This window comes from Papaver somniferum, chromosome 5, assembly GCF_003573695.1.
Source record: "Papaver somniferum cultivar HN1 chromosome 5, ASM357369v1, whole genome shotgun sequence".
In the NCBI taxonomy this organism is placed as follows: domain Eukaryota; kingdom Viridiplantae; phylum Streptophyta; class Magnoliopsida; order Ranunculales; family Papaveraceae; genus Papaver; species Papaver somniferum.
In genome coordinates this window covers 68,111,411-68,134,006 of record NC_039362.1, presented here as the reverse complement: position 1 = coordinate 68,134,006, position 22,596 = coordinate 68,111,411, and the positions used below count along the sequence as shown (strand labels likewise).

At 35.6% G+C, this 22,596-nt stretch overlaps 1 long non-coding RNA gene across 1 annotated transcript; it reads right to left on the bottom strand.

The window, feature by feature from the left end:
* Positions 1–14,782: 14,782 nt before the first annotated feature.
* Positions 14,783–16,694, bottom strand: LOC113277493. The gene is made up of 2 exons (XR_003324956.1): positions 16,488–16,694; positions 14,783–15,186 (listed from the first exon to the last, which is right to left on the bottom strand). It is a non-coding gene; the product is annotated as an uncharacterized LOC113277493 (long non-coding RNA).
* Positions 16,695–22,596: the final 5,902 nt, after the last annotated feature.

The window sequence follows — 22,596 nt, the reverse complement described above, 5'->3', positions numbered from 1 at the left end:
GAAGTCCTTTGAGATTTTAGAGTCTAATTAATTTTAGTTAGCCTGATACACCAACCGCTTCCATAGCGTAGTGATAGTGCCTTCCCTCCCTAAGGGAAAGGTCGTGAGTTCGATCTTCACCGGGAGCCCTTTTGGTTCTACCTTTCGCATGTATACAAGGATAATATTCCATGTAACCTTATTATTCTGATTAATGAAAATTCCTCTCAGCCTCTTTACTTTCTCCTAATTATCACTCCAAAACGTTATCATGCACGATACTATGCCGCAGAGTTAGGTTGGATTTGGAAGATTTTTTTTCTACATGGATGATTTACATCAACGCGGCTATGTAATTATCGTCAAGCTAATGTGGAAATCGCTGGAATCAAATCACAACTAAGTTACATCTACTTTTTCCTCTATGATCTTTCTTTCTTTTCCCCTATTTTTGATTTTGGTTTGGCATATCCAATATCATTAAGAATTTTCTTTTAATTTGATCGTACACGTGGAATCAAGATTGTGTTTACATTTTCTAATGCTAATATATTTGTATGGGTTACCGCTGGTTGTTGATATCCATGGGAAAAGAAGAGTTCGCGAGATCTTGTTTGTCCCCATCCGTGAAGTGAGTAGTACTATATCAAAAAGCTCTCGATTATTGACTTTGCCGATCTCCTTCATCGGGTACCGTTTCTAGGAATCTTCGTCTTACTTGGGATTTCAATTTTAATCAAACACGTTGGAGGTAATACCTAAACGTTTTTCTTTTCAGTTTGTGTGTTACATAACATGATATTAGGTTAGATATCAAAAGCATGGATGTGATTATTTGTTTTCTTTTCTCTCTGTTTTCTGTTTAATTTGGTCTCATGCGCCTAGTTAGCAATTCGGGTTGACTCACTAACCAGTTGAGTTGACTTTCCCTTCCACCTCTTCTCCTAGGTGAAAAAAGATGATTCCAAGGTGGGATTCGAACCTGCCTAATCTAATTCCACCAGAAGTACATAGAACCAACTGTTCTACGCACTTGTTTTGATTGTTTTTGTACATGTTTTGAACATAACACATTTACAACTTATTTTTCACCTTGGAACCAATGTAAATATAAAAAAATAGTATATTATGATAACAAATATCAATCAATTTTTATATATATGGGACGAATTTTGTGCGACGAATTCATATCTCTAAAACGAATGATACACGTACGTATGTCGTTCCGTATTACTGCCGAATCACGAGTCGTTGACCGGATTTTTAACCGATCTCAACTTTTATAAATCCGAATAATACTCGTAAGTACGCCGTTCCGTACGTTTGCCGAATGACGAATTGCTGACTAGGCTCATGCGTCCTCTAATGGACAAGAATTTACCCTCTTTTCGAACGTGACGTATGATTCATTGTTATGTGTATATACTTATTTTGTCATATATGCAAGCTAAAAATATAGTTGTCTGTGTGTTATGATTTGTGAATTGTGATTGATTGAATAATATTTTTTTTATTATTTGTTGATTCTCGTGTACCCATATTCTTCATTTTTGTTCTAGTATTTGTCTGATTCATCCATGGGAACTGTTTGCCATGATATGTTTGATCATGTAGGATTACTGCTTGAAAACACATGTTTTTGTATTTCTTTTTACATACTGTACAAGCCATGGGAAGCCATATTTTAGTGTTTTATGTTTATGGTGTTGGGCTATGTATTTGATATATTTAATTAATTTCTTGACATCATACAATTTTCTGTCTGTTTGTGATCAAATTTTTTTTAACACTTTAGAAAGGCTCGGAGCCTAGTTAGCAATTCAGCGTATAATTCGCGAATTATTCGCGAATTATTCCGAACTGATTCGTTACCCGTTTTATTCGCGTCTGGATCAAACTCCGAACCTAGTACGCGTATAATACCAGTCTCCCGAATAATGCGCGTACTTTCCGAAATGGCGAATAATTCGCTAGGTTCGTTCGGACGTGTTTTGTAGCTGACTTGACTCTCTCTCCGAGTTGACTCACTAACCAGTTGAGTTGACTTTCCCTTCCACCTCTTCTCCTAGGTGAAAAAAGATGATTCCAAGGTGGGATTCGAACCTGCCTAATCTAATTCCACCAGAAGTACATAGAACCAACTGTTCTACGCACTTGTTTTGATTGTTTTTGTACATGTTTTGAACATAACACATTTACAACTTATTTTTCACCTTGGAACCAATGTAAATATAAAAAAAATAGTATATTATGATAACAAATATCAATCAATTTTTATATATATGGGACGAATTTTGTGCGACGAATTCATATCTCTAAAACGAATGATACACGTACGTATGTCGTTCCGTATTACTGCCGAATCACGAGTCGTTGACCGGATTTTTAACCGATCTCAACTTTTATAAATCCGAATAATACTCGTAAGTATGCCGTTCCGTACGTTTGCCGAATGACGAATTGCTGACTAGGGCTCGGAGTTCCCTTTTCTAGGATCAAACTTGCGTCGTTTTCCAAGCTTGTATTTTTTTTCTTTTAAAATATTCACTTGTACGAGATGTGTGTCCTTGCTCTATTTGTTTAATGTGCTTGCCTATATTAGTTAATATTTTGTTGTTTGTAACGTCTGTTTTAATAATTTTATTAAATTTGTGAAACAGTAGTGCCGTTTCATTTCTAAATTAAAGGTCATCCACTAACAATTAATGGTCATCCAATAAGAATTGTTGATTGTTGATTTTTTTATTAATTGGTCGAATCAACTTGATTCAAATATAACTCCTTCTAATTAATTTTATTGGAGGGGTCAGAAGTACCTGAACTGTTATTTATTTAATATGGAAAAGGTATATAAACTCTCTACCAATGACAATGTACCGCTTAAAAGGTGGAGCCATATGTCCCTATGTTATGAAGAAAATTTTAAACATTCATGATATTCCCCGAAGCATGAATGTCCAGTGGGATGAAATCCACTTATTAGATTATTATATTATAATCCGTAGCTGCTTTAATAAAGTTATGTTGTAGTTAAAAGCACATGAATCTCAACTTTTGTGGAAGGACTCACGGAAAGTGACGTGAGTCCGATTTATTTTTCTTCCATTTTTTCTACTTCATTCATAATACTAAGGAACCAGTATATGTGAAAGTATGCAAACAAGAGATCCTCTATTTTTAGTAAGCTATTCAACCTAAAGTAAGTGGTTGACATGCAAAATGAGATTCTCTTGGCCTGTTGAGATAAAGAAATTTCTCAAATTAAGCTAAATGTAGCAAAATTGAAAACGGAAAGAACCCCGAAGTAATGAGGGTTAGACGTACCGACTCATATAAAGCATGTGAAAGGGACATATATACATCATGAGAGAAAAATGTATTTTTTTCTCAGCAGTAATGACACCAAAGTACGGGTATCAATTGAACATGGGATGAAGCTAAGATGTAATTCTAGCTCTCACCAATGAGTTGGGAATGAATCTTCTTACTGGTATTGGTACAAGCAATGTAATGCGGGTACCATAGTAGCAACCAATTTTCATAGGAAGGTCATAATTTAGACATCAAATTTAATGACAAGAAGAACTTTGCCTGGCCAATCAACTATTTTATTGAACTAGATCCAATATGTGCGCTTATGGAATGAAAAGTACACCATTCCCAAGAAACATAAATTCTCTAAAGTACTTGAGATATATCTGGATGAAACGTAACATACATTCTCTCTAAAGTAATTGGGTTGAATCTCACTTTTGTTACTAATAAGGTCACACCACTTGTTTAATATCTCAAGACCCAATGTCTAACAGATAGTGGTTTCCCTCCCACCAGCTTAAGGAATTTAAACTAGTTGTTGAACTATTTCCTTATAATATGACTACGGGGATTGGATCATCGAGAGCAGCACTACTCTAAATTTGTTTTTGAGATAGAACAAAGACGTCACAAAATCTCTACATGTACCGAGAGATAATCACACCTTGTTAAATTCCAAAGAAATCCATGAAAATGGATATCATGTGGAACCTCACAGTGATGAGAAGGTAATTGATTGCATATTTTATAGTCTCTAATATATTTTGAAGGAAATATATTTTAGAGAAACTAATGAGTCAACCTAGTGAAATGCAATTCACTATGATATTTGGATTATTGAATCCATATTGACTCCGACGATGAAATGTTGGAAATTGACTCATATAGACTTTGACATAACCATAAAGGCACTTTGGTTGTGACATGATGTTTCGTTTTGAAAGGAATCATACGTACATCGCTGTGTCTGAGTGGACGAGACGACGGGAAAAAGATTGACAGAATGCGAAGTAACAACATATCTCTCAATAAGTGTTTTCTAAAGTACCAGATGCACAACCCCCTCCTCCCTCCCATTATGTTTTTAAGTAAGAGAGCATATCACTCATTTTACAAAGTCTTCAGTAAAACAGGATCGAGACCTTCCTAAGATCCAAATGGTAAACAAACCATATTACAAAGATAACAAGGTGAAATTTAGAAAAATATTCATCCAGAATGCGGGCCATTAAAGTGAATTATGGATCTGGTGAATGTTTTGACATTTTGGACTAGTTATAGTTCCCAAGAAATTTGCGTTTGAAAACTCCTAACACATATTACACAATACAAAGTGCAAAGGCTCACCACCCTTATTAATTCTAGAGAATTTACATCAAAAGGACTTGATGAATATTGCATGTTTAATAGGATAAATATAAAGCATCTTATACCCAATGGTCTCGCACAGGCTACCATCAAAGGTTACAGATGGTGCCTAAGGAATAGGTTATGCATACCAACCTATCTTTTATTGCTTTGGGGATATGCAATATTACACGCGTGTTACTTAATTCGTTTTTAGAACCCAATATTAGTCAACCTTTTCTGCGTACCAGTTGGTAATTGGATTTAAGCCTGACATTCGTGTTCTTACGTATTTTTGGTTGCACTATATATGTGCCATTACGACTCCACATCGTACTATGATGGTTCTTCAAAACTGTTAAGTAGTTATGTTGGAAATGAGTTCCTAACAATTATCCGCATTTTAAAACTTTTGGCAGGAGATCTCTTACCGCTAGATTTGCGGGTTATCACTTTAATGAGACAGTCTTCCCGTCGTTAGGGGGAGATAAGAAAAAATATTTTCTAAGGGAACGAAAGGAATTGTCATGGTGTGTTCCCACTGTGTCTCATATTGATTCTTGTACTCCACAAATGTAAATATGAAGTAATAAAGAATATTCGATTTTCAGAATGTACACTGATGTTGCTAAAGTGATGAGATCACACATACCGGCTGCAAACCTACCTGCAAAGTTACAAATCCTCAATACGGGATATACACCATAGACTAATGTGTTGCAACTACACTCAGTGGAAGTGTGGTTAAGGCCGTGGATCCATAAAGGAAGTTGGAGAGACCACTTGGTTCGATCAATCCTCACCTAGAAAGGAAGTAGGTGAGTAAGGCACAACTTATTTATATCATTAGAAATCATCTCATAAGATTGTCTCTGAATATGTCCATGAATCAAACTGGAGGACGCTCCGAAGTTTTAAATGATTCTAGAGAACAATGAAATCCTGACGGATTATGAGAATGCATATGAGTCAATGGAAGGATCATGTGTGCACAATGATGATATAATTCATAAATAGTTGCTCCAGAAGTAGAGCAAAATGAGATCGAACCATGTTTTATTTTGAGTAATTTCAAATAAATAGCATAGTTGGCCTATACAATCCAGGTAAAACTTGGTTCTTTGACAAATATACAGGTATTTGGTGTGGTAGTGCTAACCAACCAAGTGTAAATCCTATTGGACATACATGATTAATTTGTCAGAAAGCATAATGGGAAGAAAGAAGTCTTAAAGGATAAAGACTCGCCTTGTGGCGCGAGGTTTCTCACAAATCCCTGGAGTTGTTCTCTTGTAATGAACTTCAAAGTGTTTCGCTACTCAGTTAGCTTGGTAATTTCAAAAGGACTTGAAATGCAGCATATGTATGTGGTTGTTACGTATCTCTGAAAGAATAAAAAGATAGAAGATATTTACAAAAGTACTTGATAGCCTTTTGTTACCCAAATCAAGTGACTCTAAACCACAAAGTGCGTTTACAGTTAGATAGAACGCTCACTTACAAATATAAACAATCAGGCGGATGTGGTATACCCGTCTAAGTGACTATTTGATTTGGAGGGGATAGACAAGTAAGTTATTTTCATTGCGTATTCAAAAGAAAGTTCCTTATTTGGAATTGTAGCTATCTATGTCGATGGTACATACATGATGGGTACTCTTGATGTAATAAGAGACCTTAAAAGCTATTTGAAATCCGAATTTGAGATGAAAAATCTGGGGAAAGCTCGACCGAATGCCGAGCTTGTGGTATATTATTCCACCAGTTTACATTCGTCTAAAGTTTTCAGGCAATTTAATAAAGACATGCATCCTGATAGCACTCACATGATTAGTCGAGGTTCAAATGTAAGTAAATGGCCAATTCGTCTAAAGGAAAATGACGAAGATGTGTCGGGATATGAATTTCCCTTATCTTAGTACAATAGACGCATATACTTAGCATAATATAATTGACCAAATGTTACATCCTCAGCGAACTTGTTAGCTAGATATAGCTCAGCGCCAACGCAACGTCATTGGAATGGTATAATGAATGTAATCATATACTTAAAAGTAACCATTGAAATGAGTTTGCTTTATCCCTGTAAAGACATAGAAAAGGAATGCTAAAGGAACTGCAATCCAAAGGTTGTTGATTATGAAGGAACAATAATATCTTCTCCAGCGAAAGTAATCAGGGGGAGATATGGTAGACTATTTTCTAAGTCATTACCGATATTCAGTTTCGAAAAGTACATGACTAAAGGAACAGTCTGGAACAACTCTAAAAGTAATCAGGGGGAGATGCCGACATCAGGGGGAGAATCCAAGGATATGATGTCGACATATTTTACTCGAAATTGGAGCTGTGTTGTACTCTTTTTCCCTTCGATCGAGAATAGTTTTTCCCAAAGGGTTTTGTTACTCGACAAGGTTTTTAGTGAGACAATACTAAAAACATCAAGTATGTTGAACTTTGAAGACATAAAGATCGCGTTGATATTACTGAAAATATCTGAATCAAAGAAATGAAAAGTGATAGTTTGTTAAGCAATGTAGCTTCCAGAATCAACAACATGGTCTTATAAATATTCAAGTTACCAAAGTAAAGCGTGATAAACTCCTTTTGAATGCATTAGACTAATGAAGATTGTTTGACATAAGGGGGAGCATCTAATTGTGTATTGAACTCTTTTCCTTCACCGAGGTTACTTTTTCCCACAGGGTTTTTGTTGCTCGGCAAGGTTTTTAATGAGACAACAACAAACACCAGGAAGTAATTTCCCAACTAAGGCTATTGTATTTCCCACAAGGATTTTCTGCCTTAGGAGTAGTGAAGCAACTAATCAACTTCAACGGAACAAAGTGATCATCTGCAACAGATGACCTTTACTTGCATCTGTCACGTTGTACTCTTTTCTCTTCGTCAAGGTTTTATCCCACTGGGTTTTCCTTATCAAGGTTTTAATGAGGCAACATATTCGAGTCCAACTACGTTCTAAGTTTGCATAATATTGTACTCTTTTTTTTTCTTTAATTCAGGTTTTGTCCCTCTGGGTTTCCCTGGCTAAGTTTTAACGAGACAATTAAATTAGACTCGTCGATCTTTGAAGATCGTATTGCATGTGATGAACTACATGTAAAGTACGAGACAACATGTGAAGTACTACATGTGAAGAGTTGTACCAAGGTTTTATCCCACTGGGTTTTTCCTTGTCAAAGTTTTAGTAAGGCAATTGATTTCGGTACAAGTCATCAAGGAGAGAACGACATTTGAAGAACTACATTCAAAGCACTATATGTGGCACTACATCTGGAGTTCCATTATTGAACCTCACAAGGGGGAGTGTCGAAGGGCCCATGCCCATGGATGTGCGGTCCAAAACGGGAGCCTTTTCGTTATACCTTTCGCATGTATATAAGGATAATATTCCATGTAACCCTATTATTCTGATTAATGAAAACTCCTCTCAGCCTCTTTACTTTCCCCTAATTATCACTCCAAAAGTTTCTTCTTTTAGTGGCTTTTATAGTTTTGTTACCTGGATAAATTGGGGCATATGTCACTTAATTGGGGCCTATAGATTACTTCATCCCCCAATACATAATGATAAGGGGTGTCTAAAAGATTTTAAAAATACTAAATTAACCCTTAAAGAAACTTTAATTATTCTAACACAAATACAAATACTAAATCATAACTTAACCAACAAATACAAAAATCATTAATCAAAACTCAGTTTATTTTTCAGTTTCCATCAAAATTAAAACTAAATCCTAATCAATCACAAACAACAATTAAAATCTAATTTCCTTTTGTTAAATAAAAAGAAACCCCAAAAACAGACAATTCAAGTGATTGAGTTAAATCTCTTTAAACCATTCCATCTAAGAGATACTCTACAATGATTTACCTCTAAATCTTTAAAATTCACTCATCAAGTTTTCTGAAAATCCACCCAGAATCGGTTTATATGTTCACCATAGTAATCTGATTGTACTCGTAATCGGGTTTTACTGTGAACCTACATAACCCGATTTTGGGTTGATGTGATGCACATCAACTACAATCGGGTTACATTAGTGCACACATCAACCGATTCTGGATTATTATTGGATCATTTTGGACCATGTGTACTCTGATTGTGTAGTTGAAAATCTCTGTACCATTAATCGGACTACATTATCATCCATATAAACCGATTCTGAAAAATCTGCAGCAAACTACCTTCAGAATCAGACTTTATAAATGTGTTAGAAGTCCGATTCTGTTACAAATTTGATGAGTCCAAGGTACCCAAAAAATAAAACCACTTTCATTCATTAAGCTTGGTTCAAGTTTGCAAAATATAATATAATAAAGCGACAAAATATAAGCATCCGATAGATCAAGTTTTTAACATAAGGAAAATACTCATTCCAACAAATGGAGACCATCGAATTGATCTGGCTCGATCAATTCCTCCCATCTCCTCATGTTGGGATCGTATTTTTTTATCCACTCCTTGGTGACCTTCGAGACCTCATGAAACCTATCTACCGGTGGTAATGGACAATCATCACGTACTCTAAGAAGGATATAATGTATGTTGTTATGGTTGAATAAAATAATTCTTCGATCTTTAAGCGGTTCATCCCAAATGGTGTATTTTGGTGTGTATGTATAACATGATCCCTTACCAAATAGATGAACAACGCAACTGCACGTTTCCGCCAAGAGATGACCACATAGAGGCATACGCATCCAATGATATCGGGTAATTGGTCCATTCCCCATTGGCCCTTGTACTCTAGCAACCAATTTTTCAAAAATCCCTTCTTTGTCTTGTCTTGTTTTTCCTTCCTTCATCATCGACATGTAAAATTCCTTGTCTTCTTCTAAGCGCAAGGCCATCATCTTTCTAAAGTATTGACATTGGGTTAGGTTCTCATCGTCCGCCAAACTTATATGGCATATTTGTTCCGACGCAACGTGATAACCACAATTCCCATCCGCATCCACGTCGTCGGTGGATAACACATATGGCTTAATGATTTCAGGAAGTTTCGAGTAATACTCCTCGATTATGGTGTAACACGTTCGATTGGGTCTACCTCGTTCATCCCTAGGCGTGCTTCCATCACCAAGAGCGTCCCTTAGAGTCACCGTAGAACCCTTTTGTCTTGCTTGTCACTTCCATGCACGTAACCTTGATACTCGTGTTGTACTCGCTTGAATCTCTTGAGAATGAACGATTAGATTGTTTGGCGCTTGACTCTCTTAAGAAGGATCGATTGGATCCACATGTTGCGAAGAGCGATTGGATCCTCATGTTGCAAAGGAGCGCTTGTCCCGCTTTCTCCCTTCTTTGGTCGACCCCTTTTCCTTTTAGCCGGTGCCTCTTCATTTTCAATTTGTGAAGGGACGTTTGAAACATTTGTCTTCTCTTGTGCGATACTTTCCCCGCTTTCTCCCTTCTTTGGTCGACCCCTTTTCCTCTTAGTTGGTGCCTCTTCATTATCAATGTGTGAAGGAACGTTTGAAACATTTGTCTTGGCTTGTGCGCTACTTGTCCCGCTTTCCCCCATCTTCGGTCGACCCCTTTTCTTTGGAACCTTCGCCTCTTCATATTTAGCGTCTTCATTCTCATGTCGGCAAAGGATTCTTTTATGACTCAATAACGGGTTTTTTCCGGTACTCATTGCAACCTTAAACTCGTTCCTTTCTTGTTTCCATTCCATGTTGGAAGGTGGTCTACCCGTCGGCGGTAGCACCGTTGGTTCTCCGACCGGTACCATATGGGGGTTCGCGGCTAGTTTTAAGTCGTATATCAAAACTTTTCTTCCCAAGCCATCATTTTTTGAGAATTTCTCGATGAGTTTTCTTCCAATATCCATGTCCACAAAGGATTCGAGTGGTTCTTCGGTTGGGGGTAGTTTGAAAGTAAGTTGCTTCCAAAACGGATCAATGATTTCAAAAGGAATTCCTCGTTGGTACCTCGCGATCATGTGACGACAAGGAAATCCGAAGGCCGTCATCGTCATACATGAACATTCAATTCTTCTTCTCCCCATCTCTTTTTCCACATAATATTTGTAATCTTTCATCATATAAATGACTGCCCAGTGAGACACCCTATAATTTAAATTTCTAATCAACCGATGGTGTTCCTTGTATCTTGTGATGATTTTCATCCCGCTCTCTTCCATTTGAGCGGTTATCTTGATGATATCGGCCTTGGTGTATTCATTGATGGCTTCTTGTAATGTAACCACTGTGTTTTGTCTCCCACATAGAAAGCTTTTCAAACGTCCATGAGATCCTTCCGCGATACTTGTCGCCTCATTCTTGTAATGCATGTATTGGTAGGTGTAAGCATACACAAATTTTTCCTCGTAAGGATCCAACAATTCCTTCAAGCAATAAACCACACATTTATCGTAATCTTTCTTCCATAGCCCAATAAAACTCTCCAAGTAGGATTCGAACTCGGCCACAGACATTGAGTGTACCATTAAATCCCAATGGTATTGAAAAGCCTTCCATAGTAACACATTCGCTTCATACTCCGATTTCCTTTTCTTCTTGCCCGCCTCTCTTTGTTCTGGAGTTAGTTTTTGAAGACGCTCATCTTCGGCCTTTTCACGAGTGGTACCTTTTTGTGGCTTTGGATTTTGGATATGACCCCTATAATTACTTCTAACATTGCATTGTATGTGCCAAAGAAAATGCTTAGCATCCGAAAAAACCACTCCAATGTCATTCATTAGTGTTTGGTCCTTATCCGTTAATATGATCCTCAGAGTTTGATCGCCACGGTATATCTCCTTCAAGGTCTCTAGCATCCAAGTAAAACTCACATCATTCTCCCGATCCATAAACCCCCATGCTACCATGAAAGTTTGCTTGTCGGAAGTATGGCAGACAATGTTTAACAACGACATATTGTACTTGTTGGTCTTATATGTACAATCAATTAACAAAACTTGACAGAAGCATTGTGCCAACTTGATCATCTCCGGATGCGCCAAGAAAATACGAGTCACTTTGCCTTCCAATACTTGCTTTCTCATTGTGTATCCCTGTTGATCGGCTAACCATTGAGATTGTTCCATGACCGCTCTACCATCCCATTCCCTCTCCTAAAGGCTTCTCTTGCCGTGTAAATTTGCCTCAAAGTGGACAAGTTATCCTCATCATCCTCCTTAATCTTCCTAAGGATGTCACTTGGTTTACACGCTTTCATCGACCTCACCGTTTCTAATTGATGTGGTTTCAACCCACAAACGACCGCGTGTCCAATAAGAGATTCCGGATCATCATGATTATGACAACCATTCATCACTTTAGAGAGCTTGTATACCTTACCATTGGGTCCCTTGGGTCTATTAACTATAATCTTAAACGGGCAACCATACTTCTTTGATTTAGTAATGTATTCCCTTGTCGTCGTCTTCACGTACATTCTGTCCTTTGCCCAGTGAGTTTCTTGCTTTCCACCTCTTTCACAAACAAGTTCCAAACGATTTTCACTTGAATGACGGCCTAAAACTAACGCGCATTTGATCTCTATTCCCTTGTCTATAAACCATTTCTTTGCATCGTTTCTTTCTTTCCATTCCAAATCGGTGAAATTGTGGGCAGAGGTATCAACACCCAACAGAGATACGGGTTTGGGCTGATCTTCGTCGAACGCCGCAACAATCTACAACAAATATCAACAAGTTGAGGATTTAAAATCGGTTTATATGTTACAGTCGAGACAACCGATTATCGACAATCGGTTTATATGTGCAACTATAAAGTCCGATTAAGGACTTGACGAAAAAATTTCAAAGTTTACAGTCGGTTCATATCTCGTATCATGTAATCCGATTTTCGTTCACATTTCTCCTGTAACTTTTTTTCCCAAAATCGGATTACATATACACGTAAATAAACCGATTGTCAACTTCGGGTATTCTACGTGATTATTCAAGTGAAGGAATCGGCATATGCACATCACCAACAAAAACCGATTTTGGTCACGTACCCATCGCGCCAAAAATTTACTAAAATCGGATCATATGGTAATTAACAACAACCGATTATGATACCCAATTTGGAGATTTTACACAGAATCGGATTATATGGTGATATCGAATAAACCGATTCTGGAAAAAGATTTTGATTTTTTTTTTCCTTTTTTGGCGATCGAGACGTGCAAATAAATGTTTGTAGATCGTTACAACTCATACCTGTTTATTAGAAGCATTATCACCTTCTTCTTCCCCACGATATTGTTCTTGTGCTTGAACAATATCCTCAAGCATTCTTTGGTTGACATCCTCTTCTTCTTTCAACAAATTATCCAATTCGGTAGGATCGAAATCATAATAATCTGATGCACCCACTTCTTCATCACTACTAGAGTCTTCATCATCACTATAAAGTTTCATTTTTGCTAAGAAAATCACAAACCCTAGTTTTTCCTTTTTTCCCTCTATTTCTTTCCCTCCAAACCTTAAAAAAAATGAATTTCTACTCTAATCCAGACATTATAATCCCACTCAAACACTTATTAATTTAACAAATATTAACTTAATTAATCATCACTAATTGAACAAGGGCATATTAGGCATTAACAGAAATAGTGGATAAGAGGTTTCCATGAATTACTTCTTAATGACCCTATTTTGTCATGTAGCTATAGATCCCAATTAAGTGGCATAGTCCCCAATTTAGCCAAGTTTTTTTATTGACCATGCCAAATCAGTGTCTCAACATGGTATCATCACGTCAAACTGCTAGTTGGTGGAGTTATGGCTTATGGATGAATCTAGCTAGTAAAACACACAGAAGAAAAATGTTGTCTTTCAGGGTAGTATCATAAGGAAAGTGATATCGATGAAGATATCACTTAATGCTGGTCTTGCCTGCTGTATAAAGTCAACGCATTGGAGCACAATGAGGTCTAAGTTATTTCTGGTTCTACAGATGCAGTTTCTTGTTTCTGCATATCAGATCCAAATAGAATTTTCTTGTGCAGGAATTGGATCCAAAGTTTGCAGGAATACAAGTTTGGAGCTGTAAATGGCTGCTCAGGACATCAGTTCATGTCTTCAAAAGTGTTGGTATGGCAGGACTTGGCCGCTTCATTTGGCAAGGATATGAATTGTTAAAAAGTGTATGGTGGGTTTGTTTGCAGAATTCACAATTTCCAAGAACTTGTAATTTTTCGGGATTACAAATTCTGGGACTCATGTAAATCCCTCGTATGTTTGGTAATTTAGTTGAGATTCCTAGGATTCATAATATTTTCTTGTGTTGAAGTCCATGTATTGTTTGGCATTGCCCTAAGAATCTTAAAATTGTACTTCCTCCGTTCCTTTTTAATAGGCTGGTTTTTATAAATAAATGTTTCAAAAAAAAAGGCTGATTTCCTAATTGGGAAAGTCAAATGTTACTTTAATTTATGTTACTTTAATTTTCTGGGACCACTTTTTTCTTAACTTCTTTTGATGGCAAGTGTCATGGGGACCATTTCACTTTACTTGTTTTGCTGACAAGTGTCATGGGGACCATTTCACTTCACTTCTTTTATTGACAAGTGTCATGGGGACCACTTTCAATTATTAGTTCTCTTAATTTCCTTAAATTTCTCTAAAAACAAAACCAGCCTATTAAAAAGGAACAAAGGGAGTATATATATGGGTTTTGGAGTAAAAAAAAGTGGGTCCATAAATCCTTTGATAAGTTTCCCAGCAAATCTTGGATGGGGGGAGGGGGGTTCGGACTCCATATGGAGAATTTGCTGGAAAAGTGAATCCCGTCGTAAACATAATTTCAGGGATTTGGTCAACCAAATGTAGCGAGGGAAACATAATTCCCAAATGTAGCGAGGGAAACGTAATTCCACCAAATTCTCTGTACCCATAAATCCCATCTTTAAAATTCTACATCCAAACCCACCGGTAGTATTCCGCCTTCAAAAGAATCCTACAGCATCTATAGCATGATTTCACTGGTAAGCCTCTTGGTGCATTTATGAATTATTACAGTGGAACACTCTCATCCAAAATATGAACACCACATTGAATGGTACAAACTTGAGCATGTAAAAATTTCTATTTGCACATGCAGTATTTGAATTTTTATTATGAGAAATTCGGTGATTCGGTAGAAAGGAAAAAAATACTGGTAAGAAAGAAGAAGATGAAACATAATTATAACCGAATCTGATCACTGTACCATATGAAACATAATTATAACCGAATCTGATCACTGTACCATATGAAACATAATTATAACCGAATCTGATCACTGTACCATATGAAACATAATTATAACCGAATCTGATCACTGTACCATCATGTTTGATTCTTCACTGCAGCAATCCTTTTGCCTCACATTACATCATATTTCTATAGGTAAATTCCAAAAGTAAAGCTACCATTGTTTCATGAAAATCTAGATTAGAAGAAAAACATTCAGGAACTTAAAATGCAGCAGCATGATGCAATATCTTCAGACAGCCATGATATCACCAAAATTGCGCATCACAAGAATGGAACCTCCAAACAGGCCTGCTGCCCGCAACAGTTTCTGTGAAAGAAAAGCAAAAAATTGATTTTTGGAGCTGATGAGATATAGAAAGAACAGAAAAGAAAGGAAAAACCAAATAAGAAAATATACGGTTTTCCATTATTATGAACTGATTATTCAATAAAGACAAAACAAAGCTCACTGAACACCAGTCCACAGCTTGATTAACAAATATTTAACCATCGATTATGAGGCACAGTTGCAAACTAAGAGCTACATACCACCAATAATAAAATAGGAAGAATCAGAAAATCACTCAAAAGAACGAAAATAAACATCAAATCGAACTGTAATGCTAAACAAGAACAAACACTCTTAATGACTACGAATTCAAGAACATGGAGCCCTTGCACAATTCAACTTTTGTTTTTCTAGTACAGTTGTGCAAATTTGTGTTCCCTGTACTTTCATGCTTGATCACACCCTACTGTTAAATAAAATTTCTTTCAGGCCTATCTCGCAGGACAGAAGCCAAACTAGCAACCTCATACTTTGCCAATGCCATCACTACCCAACACGCCGATACTTTTAAGAAGGTGTGTTATGTAACACTAGATGGCTAGACCTAATATTAACCACGATATGGATTTTCACCTAGTTTTAAACTTGATGTTCCAAAGTACTATCTTTTCCTATTCCTTTGAAATTCTCAGCAGGACAAGTTTTTTCCCTAAAAAATTCTCAAAATAATAAATCAGGACATAGTCTCATTGACTAAGATACATAAGATAGTATTACATCACCAAAACAACAACATAATCAACAGTAGAAACTAGAAAGGAGCAAAACAGGAAAATCAAAAATAAAAATAAAAAACTACTGAAAGAGTGGCATCCCTTTTCATTCTCTAACCAAAACCTCATAGTCACATAGCACTAAACAACAAAACCATAGTTAATCAAGATAGCTAACATACACTATACAGTCTATACCTAAATCAGGCCAAGAGCATCCCCACAATACTAAGATAACACTGAAATCCAATCAGCTTCCTCTACAGAGAATCCACTTTCTTATTTCAAGAATTTTTTATCACATCCACATGAATATCCCCAAATTTCACCTTACATAATTTGTTTGCCATGTGGATGTGGAAATCTGAGAGATCACAAATACAATCTTAGCTGTTTCTTTTTAAAGTTTGTTGTCACTAATTTGAATAATTAGGTCATGAAATCTTAAGAAGACTGATACATATTAATCACTATACTAAGAATCAACGAACATATGGAACAATCTTGTAAAATCCCATATCAGAAATCAAGATTAACTTGAACAAAAAGGAGTAGTTAAGATTCTACCTTATTCAATTCCCATTTGGCTTCGTCGTAATACTGTGAGAACAGATAATCCTTCACTTTGTCTACTGAAACCGGGAGCGCCATTGATGTGAAAAGAGGAAAGAGGTAGATTTGTTAAGGTAAGCGGTAGGGTTTTGGTGGCTTTAGGTTTTGAGTTTGCTGTGCGTGCTTTCAGATGAGACTTTGGAGTGTATAACAAGTCCGATACTCCGATCTATTTTAGGGTCGGTCTCTAGTTTTACCGCGATTTATATGGGCTGATACCAGATTATTAGGTGCTGATACCATTTTTCATATAGGATAAAAAGATCTTAAACGATCCTGATTGTTGGATCGGCTAAATGGTATCAGCCCCTAGTAATGGTGGTATCAGCCCATATACATCATGATTTTTACGAGTAACATTTTAGAGTTACCATTTTCTAATGGGAAGGATTCAAGGACATGGTTAGAATGACATTTGTTTGATGTTTCGGAGCCATTTTGCTTATGAAACTCAAATAACAATGAATTTGAAGCTAATTTTTTTTGTGGCATATTCCTTTTATAGAGATCTACCATGTTACCTAAAATGAGTGCTTTCCGAGACGTATAAGGGCACCATCCACCGCTTCTAATTTCAACCATAGAAGATTAACGGTTGACGTTAAAATTTATACTCCCTCCGTTTCTAAAAGACAGACCGCTTTGACTTTGTCAAAATATTAAGGAGACCATAATACTTTACTTTACTACCCTTAAATATTTACCTATTTATGTTAATAATTATGCAAATACTAAAAACTGCCTAAAATTGTTAAGAGGATTGTAAATAGGAAATAAAAAAGGAAAACTAAAAGATATCGAATTTATGGAGTATAAACTCTTTAGGGATTTTAATTCTTGGAGCCAAATGTATTGTCTTTTAAAAGGAATGAAGGATATATTTGTTTCCTTAATTGTACAAATTTCTTTAGTATTTCAGATTAGGTCCCATTAATATGCATTTATGAATATAAAAAATTAAAGGCTATAATAGATAGTTCATTGAAAAAATACGCCTATAAACAGAAGCTGGACACAATTTTGAAACAGATGGAAATGGAATAGAGGCCGGTCTTTTTGAAACAGAGGGAGTAGATGGTTAAGTTTCAAAACACAGAATATGACCATTTTTGGTAGGAAGGTAGATCCTTATAAGAGGAATATGACATAAAAACATTAGCTTCAAGTGTAGAACGTGCAATTGGGGGATATGAATTACTAACCCCATCCAATAGTGTCCGCTAATGGGTGTTCTTTGGGGGCGGAAATACTAAAATACCCTTCCATCTAAATTAAAATTTAAAACTAAAAATCAAAATCAAACCATAACAAGATCTTAAAGATAGGTTAAATTGAATTGTTGTTGAGCAAGAAGAAGAAGAAATGGCTTCATTGAGAAGGTACATGATACCCAATCATATTTAAAATGTTGTTGTTGTTTTAAAACTTCGTTTGGGTTAGAATCATAAACCGAAACTTTTCAGTTTCAGTTTCAATCCACTCCCGGCTTGTGTGCATGATGAATACCCTACTATTTTTTTTGTGTCGGCATGGTTATTAGGATGAATACCATGTTGATACTAGTGCCGACATGGTTTTTAGGGATGAATACTATGCCGATACTTGCTATTTCAGACAATGTTTTGTATGTTTTTGTCCTCAAACCGGCACGGTACACTTGGAAATCGACCATGTTGGCACTACTACCGACATGCTCGATAATGAACTTCCCGTTCCGGCAGTGTACTTACAATTTCAAAATTGGGGTATATTGTGTATCGGCATGGTGAAAGTATGAATACCATGCCGATTTGGTCACGTTCGGCATTGTATTCATACTTTTACCATGTCGGCACTGAGTTTTTCAGGCGCAACAATGGCGAATTCAATGAAAAATAAATAAATTTCAATACATTAATACTTATATATGAGTACTTGGAGCACTTATATGTTCAGCTTCTTTACTTTCCTGGATTGGTTCTTCACCTAAACCTTCATGATCATAAATATCTTGATTTGATGTTGTTGCATCCACAAATTCAATGATAATGATTTATTCTAATGATTATCAAATTAATCTATTAACTTAACTAATTATATTTAAGTAATAAACATGATTAGTAAGGGGTAGATTAGGAATTCTATAAATTATCCGGATAGGGGTGACCTTGATTTATTATTTAAATCCCGTTTTTTGTTTTTCCCTATATCCCCCAATTGATAAAAGTATCCCCAATTGCGCGTTCCAAATGTATTGTCGTTTGAGTTTTATAAAAAAAATGGCGGCAAAATGTCAACCGAATGTCATTCTAACATGTCATTGGATCCTCCCTCATTTTTAATTTGGTCTCTATTTTAAACATTTTAGATTTATTTTTAATTTTTTTAGGCGATTGTTTTTCCTTTTCCGCGTGTATTTATTTGCTTAGAGCAAGTCTTGGGAGTCGGCGACTCGATTTTCCACTGTGGGAAAAGTGTTTTTCGTAGAGATTGAAACGTGCAGAGGAAATCGAGACGATCATCTCAATATTTTACAGTCGACTCAAGTTCCGATGACAACAACTATTTTACAATAGCTAAAAAACGACTAGATTTCTAAATGGGGAAATTATTGTATGATCCTTTTTTAGGTGGTCCCAAGTCTATTTGGTCCAGCGACAAAAGTCGCTTTCTGTTTGGTACATAATTATTTGAAAATATTGAATGGACCAAATTACCCTCTGTGTTAATTTTGTAGTTGTTTTATTCCTTACTTATTTGAGTTCATCCTCTCTGATGATTTTTGAACTTCCTACTTATTTTCTTGTAGCAGTTTATTCTGTTTGATGAAATATCAGTGTTTGGTAATATTTTTTTATAAATTTGAGTTCATTTTTTGTTTCATGAAAACTCTACACTTTATTATATTCAATGAACTTCATTACATTCATTGAAATCTTAACTTTATAGTACATCAATGCATAACAAAAACTTTTTATTTTAAAAAAAGAAAAGAAATGAACTCTGATATCAACAAATCTATGCCAGAGTTCGTTCTTAAAAATGAATACACAACAAAAAAAATCGTTATTATGAACAAAAAACAAAGTTCATTCTTTCAAACGAACATCTCATCAAACTTCATTATTGCCAACAAAATCAAAGTTTATTCTTTCAAGTGAACACCTAATAAAAAAAGTTCATTATCATGAGCATAAAATCAGAGTTCAATCTTCAAAATGAACACCTAATCAAAGTTCATTGTTATGAACAAACATCAGAGTTCATTCTTTCAAATGAACACCTAATAAAACCAAACTAAATCAAATATGAAAACATAGTTCATTCTTTCAAATGAAAACCTAATAAAACCAAACTAAATCAAATATGAAAACATAATTTATTATTTAAAATGAATACCTAATAAAACCAAACTAAGTCAATATGAAAACAGAGTTCATTCTTAAAATAAACACCTAACAAAACCAAACTAAATCAATGTGAAAACATAGTTCAATATTTCAAATGAACACCTAAGTGAAAACACAATTCATTCTTAAAATGAACATACAAAAAACCTAATTCAAACTCAAATCTTCAACAACAACAACAGAGAAATAATAGCACCAAAGCAAAAAAAAAAAAACTAATTAAAATCTTTAATAGCAGCAGATCAATCTTCGACACTGACATGAGTTTGTCTTCATCATCTTCATCGTCTTTATCATCTTCAACAGCAGAGAAGGAAAACATGAGTTCATCTTCATCGTTTTCGCCATCTTCGTCATCGTTTTCATCATATTCATCTTCAACATGAGTTCATCTTCGATCTTTGTAATCAAATCAAGATCTCCGCAATCAAAATTAAAATCTCTGTAATCAAAATCAAATCTATCTCTGAAATGAAATCAAATCGACCTTTGTAATATAAATCTTCATCCTCAATCTTCAAAATCAATTTCAACAGCTGCAAAGAAATAAATCGGAAAAAAATAAGAGAAAAAGTAAATCTGAAAACAGAGAGGGGAGAGAAAGTAAATCTGAAAAAGATTTATTCTCCATTGATTTCATCTATATATATGGAAACAGAAGGGTATTTTAGTTATCAGATTGGTAAGGTAATGTACACCCTAGGACCAAACAATAATAATAAAAAAAACAGACGGTTGACCGGATCAATAGGACCAAACTCACTTTATTATATTATTTCTAGAACTATATGGTAGTTTCCACTTTCTAAATCAACCATGTGAATATGACACTCCTTCAAACACTCAACTCATACCAAGTTCAATTATGTTTATGCTTACATTAAAACTCTTTTTTGACATGGTTATAAAATCAGTTTTAAGTAAGGAAAATTAAAATGAGATTTTCCCTTTTGAAAAAGACATTTACAAAAGTCAAGCTGGAATGGGCAAAGCTTGAATAAACATGACAAATATATAACCAAACTCGGAATACAAAAATCTCGATAAGAGGAAGGAACTGAATAAGAAAATCTGACAAACGATGATAACACCTGGCGCATGTGATAAATCAAACCTCAAATCCGATATAGGTACTGGTTAAAAGAAATACATGATTCCGGATAGCGAATTACATGGAAGATCTAATATCAATCTCATGTAATGATCAGTCTGACCATGAGACAATAGGTCAAGCCTTACAAAAGTAAGTTATGCCAAGAAGAAATTGCACTCACGTGGAGTAAGGATTACCTGAAATGGGTGGGAGCTCAAGCATATCTGAAAATATAAATCTGTAACTCATGAGGACACATGAAAATCATTACCCATTGCAAGAGATGAAAGAGTTAACTCTTTAAAGGCTGACCTGGATACATGAAACACCTGAGACAAACTTCTGATGAATGACTCGGTATTCCACCTAATTTTCTAACCCAAAATAGAGGCATGAAACAATCACTGGGACATATGAAAAAAATTTACAAAAATTTCTAACTCCAAAAATCTTTAATGAATTAAATAGGGAAGAATTTGAAAGAGTGCAAATGTGTCAAAATAATACTTTCAATTTTCAAAAGAAAGATGAAACAACAAAGAACGACGAATATTTTCATTAATAATTGTCTTTAAGGAATAGAGCTTACAAAAAAGAGGAAAAAAAAAATCTTATTCTAAGATTTCCTGAGTGGGATCTTTGGACGAGTTTACTCAGGCGGTGTTGATGGTGGATTTTTGATAAAGGCTAAAATCGTAGAATCATAATTTTGCATATTGTTGATCCAGCAATCAGACGAGTATGTGAAATTCATATTTCAGAATTTAAGCATGAAATCTCATGCCACTTTAATCTCTGACTGAGTGTGTAGCCTCCCAGAGCACGCATATCCAATATTATACATGTTTCATTATTTATACTGAGTAATTCCAGTATTCACTTATTTATAGAATCGAGAATGATTGGATGACTCCTAGATGGATTGACCACTAGTATAGAGAAATAACGTCTTCAGGATGTCGCAAATGTTCCCTGACTATGCTGAATAAACATTCAAAACAAGTATGATGCTTCTACTATCTCATACCTCGACTCTCGAATAAGCATAATGCTCCTAGACAGATTTCCTGCTAATATAGAGCCATCCATTAATTAATTCTAGTGTTATATTCATCAATAGAATTCTTAGAAAATATTTTATTTTTATCATAATATCTCATTACTTCAATTCACGGCTTTTCTCAGCTGAATCCCATGGATTAGTAATAGATATTCACTTTTCGGGCACATGGGCCACCACCTAGTAAGCCCCGAGAAAATGGTACGAGTGTACTTATCAATAATACACGAACGAGCACCAAAAAAAATCTGGACGAACGAGGAAATATGAAGAGCTAAGGAAGGTTGATAAAATAATAATAAAAATAGGGAAGAGGCGTCACTGGACCGGGCCCGCTGACAGGCCATGCCACGGTCGTGGCCAGTCTCACGCCTCTCAAATTCCTTATTTTATTATTATTTCCCTCATCTCTTGAAGCTCCATCATTCATGCAAACTCCTAATTCTCCATATTTCTCCAAATATTGCTCAACTCTCCAAAAAGCCTAATCCCACGACTATTAGGTCTTTTTTACCAATAATA